The sequence below is a fragment of the Haemaphysalis longicornis genome, unplaced genomic scaffold (genome assembly GCF_048455015.1).
Source record: "Haemaphysalis longicornis isolate Haplotype H1 unplaced genomic scaffold, Haemaphysalis longicornis Haplotype H1 scaffold_4, whole genome shotgun sequence".
Taxonomy (NCBI): Eukaryota; Metazoa; Arthropoda; class Arachnida; order Ixodida; family Ixodidae; genus Haemaphysalis; species Haemaphysalis longicornis.
This window is the reverse complement of record NW_027526361.1, coordinates 162,534,024-162,546,169: the sequence shown is the minus strand read 5'-3', so window position 1 is coordinate 162,546,169 and position 12,146 is coordinate 162,534,024. Positions and strand designations below refer to the sequence as shown.

The 12,146-nt window shown below is 46.5% G+C and overlaps 1 protein-coding gene across 5 annotated transcripts in view; it reads left to right on the top strand.

Moving 5' to 3' along the window:
• Bru3 (CUGBP Elav-like family member bruno 3) overlaps positions 1 to 10,410 on the top strand; it is a 533,833-nt gene extending 523,423 nt beyond the window's left edge. For all 5 annotated transcript variants that reach the window (XR_013324255.1, XM_077707857.1, XM_077707856.1 and 2 more), the window contains one exon: positions 764 to 10,410. The gene's annotated coding sequence lies outside the window, so the exon portion shown is untranslated. The remainder of the gene's footprint in view (positions 1 to 763) is intronic.
• The last annotated feature ends 1,736 nt before the right edge of the window (positions 10,411 to 12,146 follow it).

Below are 12,146 nucleotides of genomic sequence, written 5' to 3'. Positions count from 1 at the left end.
AGTGTGCTTTTTTATTCCGGCCTCTGTGCACTCTGAGACAACACATGGCCAAACACACCTGCTAACTGGTGTTGTTTTCAGTATTGTCAGCATGTTGTGGCGCACCTTTTTGCACGTGTATGTGTGTAGTTTACTGTCTTTGTTGACGGCATCTTGCCGGCGCATCAGCCAGACCGCGGTTTGTCTGGCAGCCTCAAGCTGAGTGGCAGTGCACTTTATGTGCCCACACACATTCGGTGTAAGTTTGTGCAGATATCAGCAACGAAGAGTGAAGCTGTTCTTTTTCAGTGCCCAAGGATGTATTTATCACTGCCTATTTTGAAAGGCTACCTTTTGCAAGTTTTTTTTATATTGGTTTTGGAGAACTCAAAAGGGAAGATTAGTTTTGTGATTGCTTTTGCGAGTTTGGAGAGCATCAGCCTCGAAATATGAGTAATCAAAGTCGTTAGCTCCATTAGACACCTTGTTGGGCAAAATAACAGCCATGGTTTTCCTTCTGGGCGCATTATGTGCTCACTGGGGTTCTTTCTTTTGCTCCTATAATAATCGTTTGTACAAGGACGGTGCATTTAGTACTGGGAATACCTCGTCACTTAAAAATATGTTCAAAAATGGATGGGTATGACGAATAGTTGATTATGGCCGCTGATTGCAAATTGCCTGTGTATGTCACAGTTATTCCCAAAGCTATTAGATCTTGACGTTGTTGCCATTTTGTTGTGAAAAAGACCGTAATTTACGCTTTTTTGTGCTTCTTTTTCAGATGCCAAGACCTTGATGACAGCGCCTGTTTTGATAGCAGAGTGAAACATCAGAGACGTAGTTAGACGGACAGTAGCCGCCAAAGATCGCGTTTTAGATGGCAGTGGTGAGGGCAGTATTAGATGAATTGTTAGTCACCGGAGCTGAAACTATTGCTTCAGAGCTCAATGAACGCACCCTTTCGGCTTTCCAGAAGAGCTTCTACTGTTACTACTGTGGGCAGCGCATATGACACGCTACGAATCATAGTCAGTTTAGCTAAGTAGGTCTAGTAGCCAACCCGACCAGGCCTTGACACAGTGTGTAAGTGTTCAGCAGTGCTCGCTGTAAAAAGGGGAAGGGTTGGAGGCTTAGGGGACTGCGTAGCTGAGAAATAATTCTTCCCAGATGTCCGACTTAGTCGTGCAGTGTACTTGATGAGGTGGCAGCCAAGGGGGCGTGTGAGGTCTTCTGGCCGCCCTCTTTTCTACGGTGGATGAGCGGGGACGGCCACTCAGCCCGGGGACACCGTCCGGTGGGAGCATCCATATCAGCGTCGGGTCTGGAAGTGCCCTCGCCTCTGCGCCCCCTTGCAGTGCCGTGGGGACTCTTGTGCCAGTGCAACTATTTCTTCCTTCTCTGCTGCACACTCTGGCTGCACACGCACGGACACAGCGAGTAGTGTAGGCGCATATACACACACGCACACACACACACACACACACACACACACGTACACACACACACACAAACACGCGCGCGCGCGCACACACACACACGCACACAGAAACGACAGGCACAACTCGACGTGGGGTTGTGCTCGCGCAAAGCGACTCTGTTAAGAAGTGCGTCCGAGCAGCGCCAAGTTCTGTAGTTTTCCTAGAGCCATAGCATTAGTCGTGTTCACCTGTACATACGGGGACAAGCGTAAGCATGACAATATATACTACTATACACACGCTGTAACGATGATATATATATATATATACATATTATATATAAATATAAAAAGGAAATGACTATATTATATATATATATACAAGCCAGAAGATTTTTAGAGTGGAAAGGTGAAGCAAAAAGAGTAACCATTTCGTACTGGTTCCACGCTCGAGTGACTTGCGTGGTTGTTTGTAGAGACGACTATTTTTGATCACACAAGGTTTTTTGAAAGTGATGCCAAGAGGAGCTGCATTCGCTGATGTTTTCTTGGCTGTTTTCATTTAGGCTCTGGTTATTGCCATCGTTGTACCTAGTTTGTTGCTGTTTCTTTGCTTTCCTCTTTTTTGTGAAACCAGTGTGTGTTGCTTTCTCATTGTTGCTGTGGTGAACAAGAGGCAGGGCTGCCCCTGCCTCCAGTGCTGCTTGGTTCCTTTTTGTGGTTCATTTAATTTGCATGGAAATGTGGGAGTGTGTGCTCTTCAAAAAGTGACCGTGAATGTGACTGTCCTTAGAGACGGGTCACTGTATTCAACGGCTGGTGCGTCAACCGAGTCTGAGCCCTGCAAGCGTACTTGGCCGACGCATACGATGCGTAATGGGTCTGCTGCTTTTCGCCTCATGAAACCGAACATCATGCACACTGGGAATCATGGTAAATGGCTTCCAAGCGCACCGAATTTAAGTAAAGATTCAGCGAAATGTGGTAGAAACAACTAGCATTGTCACAGTGTACGGTTACAATGACCGTGGCTGTAGTGGCAACCAAGAGCGAGAGCAGACAACAATATTCAGAAATATTTTCGCCAAAAATGACTTCCCAGGCATTCAGGCTGCTGAAATTTTTTTCGTACATTGCAGTGCTGAGCAGATGTTATCAGGGGGTAGTAGCTATGCACATGTCTTGCACTGCGCACTATGACGCAGTTACCCTCCCTTCTCTCACCCCTTTTGTAAGACACAGGTGCCAAAACCGCTAATCCTTTCATGGCGGAGAGAAAATAACCCCCTCACTATGTCATCATCGGTTGTGCGTCTGACTTGAACTTCACGCGGAAGCACTCCTGAACACCTCCGGTGCAGCGAAAAGTGAAAGGTGATTGCTGAAACTAAAAAGATAGAGAATGGAGATTAAGTTCGAATGAGTTTGGTTTATCAATAAGTTGTGGAGTCTGTTATGTTACAGAGTAGAGTCTTGCCGGTATGTGAACCCAACTTCAATCCACACTCTTATTGAAAGGAATGGACAGGGAAACTAACTGACAAACCCCGCTTTGTAGTTCCAGGGTATGGCATCTTGACTCTACTTGTTGGTGTTCGGTGAGCAAAAAGGAACGAACAAGAAATAACCGGTATGTCTTTTCAAGCCCTCTACTGATGGGACACGGCAGTGCTTGTTTTTTAAGGGAATAGCAGAGAAAGGAATTACACAGCCTGCCAGTATCATAAGCAACCTACCTGGCCAGTCCTTGTTTCTTTCAGCAAAAATCTCCAAGAAACATCCTGAACTTGGTTGACCAACGACTTGTCTATCCTACACGGATGTCAATGGCGCAACCACAGTTCAGTTAATTTAGGTCTGAGCATAAGTGCTGTGTGTCTATGTGTTATCAATTCTCTAGAAGTTTTATTTGTCTATGTACCGTAAATTTTCTACGACTTTGATATGTAAAATGGGCGTAGATGATACTAACAATCAGCGACAGAACCTTTGCTTCTTTTTCACCCATTGATGTAAACAGCAGTACGCAAATTCATATTGCTTTTACCTTTTTTATAGTTGTTTTTGTTAAGCACATGCCATGCACATTATTAAACACAATGTTCAATGGTTCCCTTTATTTCAACATTATCATCAGCTTCGGCCTTCGCTAGACGGAAGACAAACTGATATCTACTGATGCACAAATAGTGTAGTGAGTGAGTGAAAAAGACTTTATTAAATGCCGGCAACAGACGTAGTGTTGCCACTACGCCCGGACGGAGCCACTCGTCGGTCCTTTGGCCACTCTACTAGACGGGCACCGTCGCTACTCACTGCAGTGGTGGTTGCCCCCTCCCCCGAAGGAAGGATGGCGCCAGAAATTGTAATCTTATTCAGCTTGTGGGTTTCAAAACAGGGCACAGCACTCACTGCGAGGAATTGTACAACAAGTATTACTGACGGCTTTTATGAGGCAATGCACTGCACAAATTCTCGTTTGTATTGCGATGCGAACAGCATCGCGGGGCTATTCTCGGTGGCGCACCAGCCGCCCGCACGTAGAATGTATAGTTGCGAGTCTGGTTTTCTGAATGCTGTGTGAGATCCACTTTGGTCTGTCTTGACCTTTACATGTGGTCTGAATGGCTTTGAGTATGCTAACTGTGTTAAGCAGACCTACAGGGTAAACACAAAGAAAAAAACACACGTGTACCTTCCCTCGACGATTTCCACGTCTTTCCTCCACCCTTCCGGTGAGCCTTTGGCTCTCCCCTTCTCTCACACGTCATAGCCTTCGCATGAGCTCTTGCTTAATGAGCGTTTTGTCAACCTCTCACGTCTTCTGCCTTACACTCATCTGACAGAGGATGGCCGCTGGAGACGCCAGGCCTGAGGCAGTCGTAGGTTCACTTTTGGTATCGTACATCGTGTAGCCCTGTGCTTTTTATTCAACACGGATGCCCGTTCTTCGATTGCTGAAACTCTCCAGGCGAGACTAACAAACAGGGTAGGGAGGCGTGATGATCGAGGCGGCGAATACATCCGCGAAAAGCCTTTTGGTACCGCCAGCCGCCCTGAACGAGCCGGAACAGCGAGAGCACTTAGTCATTTGCTGCACTGCGTAACCTAGCCAGTAGCACCGGCGGCGTGGTGGCTTGCAATTATCCTTCCTTTACAACACTTGCAGCAAACACTCTGCTATATTACGCGTGCATTTTTGAAGTAGAAGCGCTTGGGGAGAGTAGAGCAGTTCAAGGCTGGGAAGGAAAGCGGAACTTTTCACTCGTGCTTCGTCATGAGACACCTACTTGCTTTAGCATAGTATGCCTGTCGCGTTTTTGACACCAGGTGCAGTTTTACAAGTCCAGCACTCTCAAATCCTCTGCCGTCCAGAGGACCCAACCCTGCACATTCCTTTCCCGCTTGGCGCCTTTTCTCGCTTTGGCATGCTAACCTATCGTCACACACTGAAAGAAAACCACAATTGTGGCCCCTGCGGCGAATATTGTGCTCTACTGCTTCGCCTTACAAGCGCTACCCGATGCGTGGCAGAGACACCGGTGCACAGCTCGCGGGGTCCCGTCTCGGCTGCCTCGAGAGTATCTTCCGGCAAGAGCAGCCAGGGAACCGGTGCGAGTGCGCACAGTCTGGCGTCATCGGGAGGAGTCGAGTGGGAGTGGAGTCCGGCGGTGTGCCATGGGCGCTGTTAGGCTGGCGTTTCAGCATTTACAATTTTCCGACCAAGAACCGGTTGCCGTGCACCCCTCTCATCGTCGGTTGTTCGGTCCTTGATGCGCCGGAACCAGCTTCGTTGTTGCCAAAGATATTCTGTTAACTCTTCGCACGGTCGTCACAGCACCACATGGGTGCCTGGACGGCCGGCCGAGGCGCGGAGAAAACCGCTTGGTTTCTCTGAGTCACGAGATGCCTTGGCACATCCGTTAACCTCTCACGTATCCCGCCGACCATCGCTCGCTTCTTTTGTTGTTTCCTTCTGCATAGGATATCATCGCACACTGGTTATACAGAAATATATAAATAATATATTATATATATCACCCCTATAAATCCATATATAAAAATATATAAGGAATCATCTCATCTCCATTATCAGGCACACTAACATCTGACCTGTGCGAAAGGAATTTCCTCAGGGGACGTGTTTGGGCTTGTTGGGTCATGACACTGGAACAAAACAGCGCAAGCGACCGGGTAAAAAAAAAAAGGCTCCCGCCCCCCCCCCCCTCCCCCCCCCCCCGCGCTGCGTGGTTTCGGTGCTCTTGCCGGAGCTCATTCGTTGCTTCTGGCGTGGTTTAACAGGACCCACTGAAACGTTTGCTCTTTTTTTCGGCATGCATTATTGGTATGTACATACACAGTGTTTTAACCCCGCAGTAAGGCGGGGGCGGCGTCAGCTATGGGTCAGTGCAGTGAACACATGGACAAACGCCTCCCCTACTCACGCATCAAATAGCGCTCTGCTGGCATGTACTTAACGACCCGGACAAGACAGGGCTCCGCTGGATGAAAAAAAGAATAGCTAAACTTTGTCGTCCTGATGAAGATTGTTCATACCTTCTGCTGATGCTTTTGTTCTGGTTTATGCCTGTTTAGGCGGCGTTACTATTTTGCCTCAATGCTTTCCGTTGTATATAAACAGCTGGTCAGGGTATTGCACATCAAATGGGCAGTCTATGAAATTCACTGGTGAAGTTAAAACAAGAACAACGGAATCTTAGTCATTTTGAGTGGAATGGTAAATGACACTAAAAAGTGTGTAAGGATTGCTCAAAGCTTTGTTGGGCTGGTATGTTTAGTTGTAGTCAATTTCACGTTTAAGTTCAACTCAATTTTATAAAAGCAACAAAAAATTTATTTTTACATACTTGATAATCCTGGTGTCACACTGGCAAATGTTTGCATAACGTCATTACAATTTTTTCTAACTCGTAGGTGGTTCCTTATCAGTTGTTGGTTTCCAAAAAAACGCTTTCCTTGCGGCGTAACGTAGCTCCAAATTTGCTAGGTTTTGTAGAGTCCTCGAGTGAAATGAAGCAATTGAATATTGCTTCATTTTTGCAATAGCTGTGTAACTGGGCTAATTTCCTTCTAATATCCCTGCGTAGCCAGACGGCGCGATTTGTTTGCGAGCACGTGGGCGCTCGGAGCAACCCATCATGTCTGTTCGGGTCTTCAACTGGTATATTTATTGAGTTCCTTATGGATTTGCTTAGATTGTTTTAAATGAAGGCTGGTTAGGCACTAAGCCAAGCCAGGAAGTTGCCCTTTGCTACTGGATTTTAGTGACTGCAGGGGAAACACCAAAATATTTAACAGCGCACGCTCTCTTCACTAAGCACACCAGTTGCGTTGCGCATGGTTTTCTTTTCACACTTTTTGTGTTCATATCATATAACGTGTAATTTATTAATATTGATAAGATTGTTGAAGCTTCTAGTCGACCAGTCATTTTACATCTTTCTGTTGGCTCTGTGATCGAGACCTTGACACTAATGGTCCAAAGTCTCATTGAGGCTTGTCACGTTAATTTTTACCTTTGTTTTTACCAATTTTCCTCACAACTGTTTCTTGTGATGCGCTTCTGTTCTAGAACTTCCAATTGAGACTGTACAGCGCAGAATTGTATACCTTCGTTGAGTATTAGCTGTGAAAAAAAAAGCAACAACAGTATTACGTATTTTTGCTATTTTTAAAACTTTCCTTGTGCGTCTCAAGCGGCTGCCATTTTTGCTTGCTGAGTCATTTCCTTTCCCAAGTTGTTTTGTGTGCAATAGTTTTGGCTGTGCAAATGTTTGAAATGGTGTACTTCGTGTTTGCTTGAAATTGTTCTAAAATCATGAAGTGTCCAAACCACGTCCTTGAGAGGAATTTTCGCCGAACTGTTTCTTTGTAAAAATGAACCAAAATGTAAAAGAATGGTGGGCCGGGAGAGTTGGCATGCTGTCATCTTAAGGACAGCGCGAGAAAGGCGGGGACAAATGGAGCAGCCCTCACCATCCTGCTCGCGCTGTTGTTAGGCTGAACCAAAATGTAGGAATATTTGCTTGCTTTGCTTTAATTTAAATTTAATGAAGTCACAATTTCAACGTGATTACATATATTAGCATGCACTACAGCACTTGTAGTCGCGAGTAGTTATAGAGCTGGAAGCCGCAGCAGCCGATGTGGCTTTAAAAATTGTACAGGCAACGGTAAAGGTTTTAACGCGATTGATGTCCTTTGTAGCCACTGCCACGAGGAATGCCAGTTTGTCGCTTCCTTTAAATCAGCGATGGGTGAAGGTGATGGTTTACGCTCGTGGTAACGTACCTGCATTTGCAGCATTTCTCGATATGGCTAAAATGCCCCACAGAGATCCACCGCGGCACTACATTACATTTCCAAGAAGGTAACCGCAAAAAGCTTTCGCAGTGTTCGGAACTTCGTGGTATTTCGAATGATGTTGGCTGCTGTAGCGTTTTTTAATGTTAACATGTACCTATAGCCCGCGAAAGGAAACTTGTTGGATATTTGTACAAAACTTTACCCACGTGAGTATACTTAACTGCTGGTTCTTTGGGTGATTTTTTTTTCCGGGGCATGAAATTGGTATTGACATTCGTACCGCGCAGTGGAAGTAGCTCAGCGGGTGGAGCAATGCCGCCGCCTGTGTACTGATCGCCGCCTTGGCCCTAATTGTACATAGACGGGAAGAGCTTCTAGACTAGTCCGCCGGTGTTTCGCTCTCAGGCGCGACGCTTGCCCAGCTTGACAATGGGCGAGCCCTTTGTGCTGGGAGGAGAACGGCAGCCATGCTGCGTGTGCCATATCATCTTCCAAAGGCTTTTTTCATTCTTAGCTCCTCATTCGCAGCTCGTAGGGGTTGGCGCTTTATTTCGCCTCACACAAGCCTTGGGGAAACGCAGTGGCTTAGCCAACAGGCGGTGCCATGTGTGGAATGGCTATCAGGTCCTGCACATCTTTGAGCCTTTTGCCCGCGGCAAGATTGCACGACTGCGGATCAGAATGCACCATTGCGGTCACAGTTTTGCTTGCAGCCCGTTTCACATTTGTGCAGAAAGTATGCTGCATTCGACCTACCCATCTGGACAACTGATGGTGTGCTTCAAATCAAATACGGCTGGTTGCATCAGTATTAGTGTGGCCCTTTACTTTGAAATCCCATTTTACACACTGGGAAGGAAATACACACAAAAACCCCCGGAGGAATTTGCAGCTCTTAGTTTTGCCGGTCTATTCCCTATCGCGTCATAATTGTGTACATTTTGCTAAATAGTTTGTTCATCCGGTTGGTAACATAGGAGAGAAAATAAAGTATGGCCAAAAGAGCGATAGCGTGTGCCACAAGGTGTATGGATTGGTGACAGAGGCAGGGCCCACTGGATTTTCGTGGCCGCCTATTTTTTAAGCCCCTTATGAATGCCAAGCTACTAGCTAGCCATACCTGTCCGCAGAAACTAGTGGAAGCAAATAAATTATGTTTAATATTATTTCAGAGTTTAATTGAAGACCGAATGTGTAACCATTGTGTCGCGTCTTGGAGAACAAAGACAAGAAGTCAAGCACTATAATTGTCTCATGAAAGAGTGTAAGTAATGCGGCCATCAGGAGACGTGAATTACAAAAAAAAACTACGTTATTTTCGAGGTGCTTTGTGCAAGATAGGTAACAGCGGAAATCGAGTGTAATTTCGAGCATCTTGCTTTCTTGCAATAAAATAACTTAAGAACATACAGGCTGCATCTCTGAGATCACAAATACAAGTTACCCTTTTTTTACAACACCGTCCGCGACTCAGCACCGAGTGTTCAGGACGAGTTGACTGGTTGTGTTTTCTTTTCTCCCCTTTCCACCAAAAATAAACGGCAGCCTTCCGTGGCTTCCTTATCTTTAGTTTCCGCCCTTTCTATGGTTAGCCGGCGACGCTTCCAGCCGGTCACGTCTAGAACTAAACGGCGGTTTGCTTAGTTTAGTCCGCAGTAGTTGTTTACACGCGCGCACATTCTTGTCAGTCTAGGCTTGCTCGCGCGCAACTTCTGTAAACAGTTCAGCTCACCCCGCCTTTTTTTCTGCTTAGTTGCACTTCCTTCTTTCCCCAAGTGGGTCGTGCTGGTGTAAGTATCCTCCTCCTTTGCAAAGGTTACCTGTTGTTGAAACCTCAAAAGTGTGTGTATATCAAGTTAGAGGGGTTCCTGCCTGATCACGTCGCCGTAGATGGGCGTGTATCTCAAATTACAGTTTTGTTTGTGTGATTTCTTTATAAAGAAGGTCTAAATTGCAGCGAATTTATATCGGTCTACCTGTTTTCAGTGTCACTGTTGTACATGCAGTTTGAGCTAACGACTTCAAACAGGCATTTCTTGAAGTCATTGCATTGACAAAGATTACGCGGCTCTTCGACAGGCCCAGTGTTTATCAAAAAGCACCCGTGTGCGAGAACATCTTGGTTGATGTGCAAATTGAGCAAAGCTGTTATTGCATTTGTGCCAACGACAGCATCCTGCGTTAGGTCGAAATATCTGCTTCCCGCTACCGCTTGTTTGTGCTGCATTGATACTGAGATCATGAACCGGGTCGACCAGTCCAGTTATGCTCATTTTATGGCTCAGTTTGCATTCGTCTGGTTACATTTCACAATATGACTGTGGAAGGCGTATGACCGAATGTTTCCGGCTCTCTTGAAAGGCTTGAGGAGAAGTTTTGTGTTGTTTGATGACTTAGTTCTGCAAACATCCTGCTTGAATGTGCGACATTCTTTGCTATTTGGTCACAGTGAATGTGAGCGCTCTCCATAACTCTATTGTTGAAGCTGACGTTCTGAACAATTGTTTATTTTTTCAAGCCACTTAACGCACACACTGCTATAACCCTGGTGTCACAAATACACAATTTTGCTTTCACACTGTGACGTAGAAGAACCAATGCTATCACCTTGTTCAGTGAAATGATTGCATTGAACTTGTACTCTATAATGTTTACCTTCTGATTAATAAAGACTGCGACGCAAAAGGTAGTTTCATTCATTGTGGTTGCCCGGCCATCTCTTGCATCCATATATAATCACGGTTGTAACAAAGGGTACTGAAGTGCGAGTTTCGTGAGAGCCGGCTCGCGATACGATGCGAGTCTCTAGCAAAAATGAGCCTGGAGCTGCATTGCATTATAATATTCCATTATAGACGATGTCGTTTCTGTCGCGAAAAGGAAATGACGGCATTGCTCACTGGCCGCGAAAAATTGTTAGTTTGAGTGATGCTGCCGCTACAGTTGATTGATTATGGGGTTTAACGTGCCGACTCTACACGTGCGCACCGTAGTGGTGAGCTCCGTATTAATTTTGACCAAGTAGGGATCTTTAGCGTGCGCCGAAATCTGGAACACACGGGCGTTTTCGCTTTTTGCCCCCCATCAGAAAAGCGGCCCCCGCGGCCGGGAATCGAACCCGCGTCCTTGGGCCCAGCAGCACAACTCCTTAGCCACTGAGCCACCGAGGCGGGTTGTTGCCGGTACAAGCCTAATGGTAAAACACAGTACGGCAGGCTGAGACAGCAGCGGGCTACAAAGTTGGAAGATAGTTGAGTTCAGGTAAGGCAAAATTAGCACGTAAAATCTTTTTATTTGGTCCGGCATGTAGACTGTCAAGCACGCCGAAATGTACGATAAAGGATTTTCTCACCGTCGGGCGGCGCCTCCGTCGAGCTGACATGCGCGCCGCCAACGCCGGCGGCGCCAAACACTCAGGCGCTCCGCGCGGGGCTGCGGCCGTGTTAGCGTTGCTTTCCGTGATGGGGGAATCCGTGATTTGAGCGTTTTAACGGCGCACGGCGCTAGATTTGGCCGAGGACATCTTTCTGCTACGTTTGCAGCAAGCGTTACACTTGGATTTGCCATTATAGCCCAGCAGCATACGGTGAAAAACTGCTAGCCGCCGTGTCGCGAGGCTTGCATTACGCGTTCAAGTCAGCCATAAATACAGTAGGAAGAACGCCGCTTGTTCGAAAGCAAGCATGTTTACGGGGTCCGGGAAGTGTACAAATCTGAAGTCACCGAAACACGTCTTTACCAACAGAGCATGACGCGTGTACTACATTGGTCTGAAAATAAGTAACCAAAACAACGTGGCCCAGCAGCTGTTAAGGCGCGTTCACACTTGCGTCGAAAGCGAGCGAAAGCGACGGAAATTCCGTCGCTTTGTCGCGCGACGACTGTTTTTGGCGAATGGTCGGGACCAATTTTTGTCGTCGCGCGACAAAGCGACAGAATTCTGGTCGCTTTCGTCGCAGTGGGAACGGGCCTTTAGCTCGTGAGTTCCTATCTTTCAGTTCAAAGCTCGAGAAAAACATTAGTCGTGTATTGCTGGCGTTAAACGTTTGTTAGTACTCCACGCGCTTTTCTTTCGTTTCGCCGTGTGCGTCAGCTTATACTTTGCAGCTGACGGTGAGGCCCCGGAAAATTGAACTTCCTGCAAGTGCACTTGGTGATGCGGCAGCGTGAGTCGATGCAGCACAGCAAGCACTGCCGCAGTTGCGTTTTATTTGAATGACATTTACAAGATGACTGGAGTACACACTTGATCCCCGACTGGGCTGCCAGGTTGAAGAATCATTTGAACTGAAACAGTTAAAGAATGAGGAATGATGTCAAAGTGCAGTAATACCAAGCTGTGTCATACAACAAACGTGACTAAAAACAAAATACACTGCGGATATACATTTTTTCTCCCTTGCTTGAACGTTGCATATGT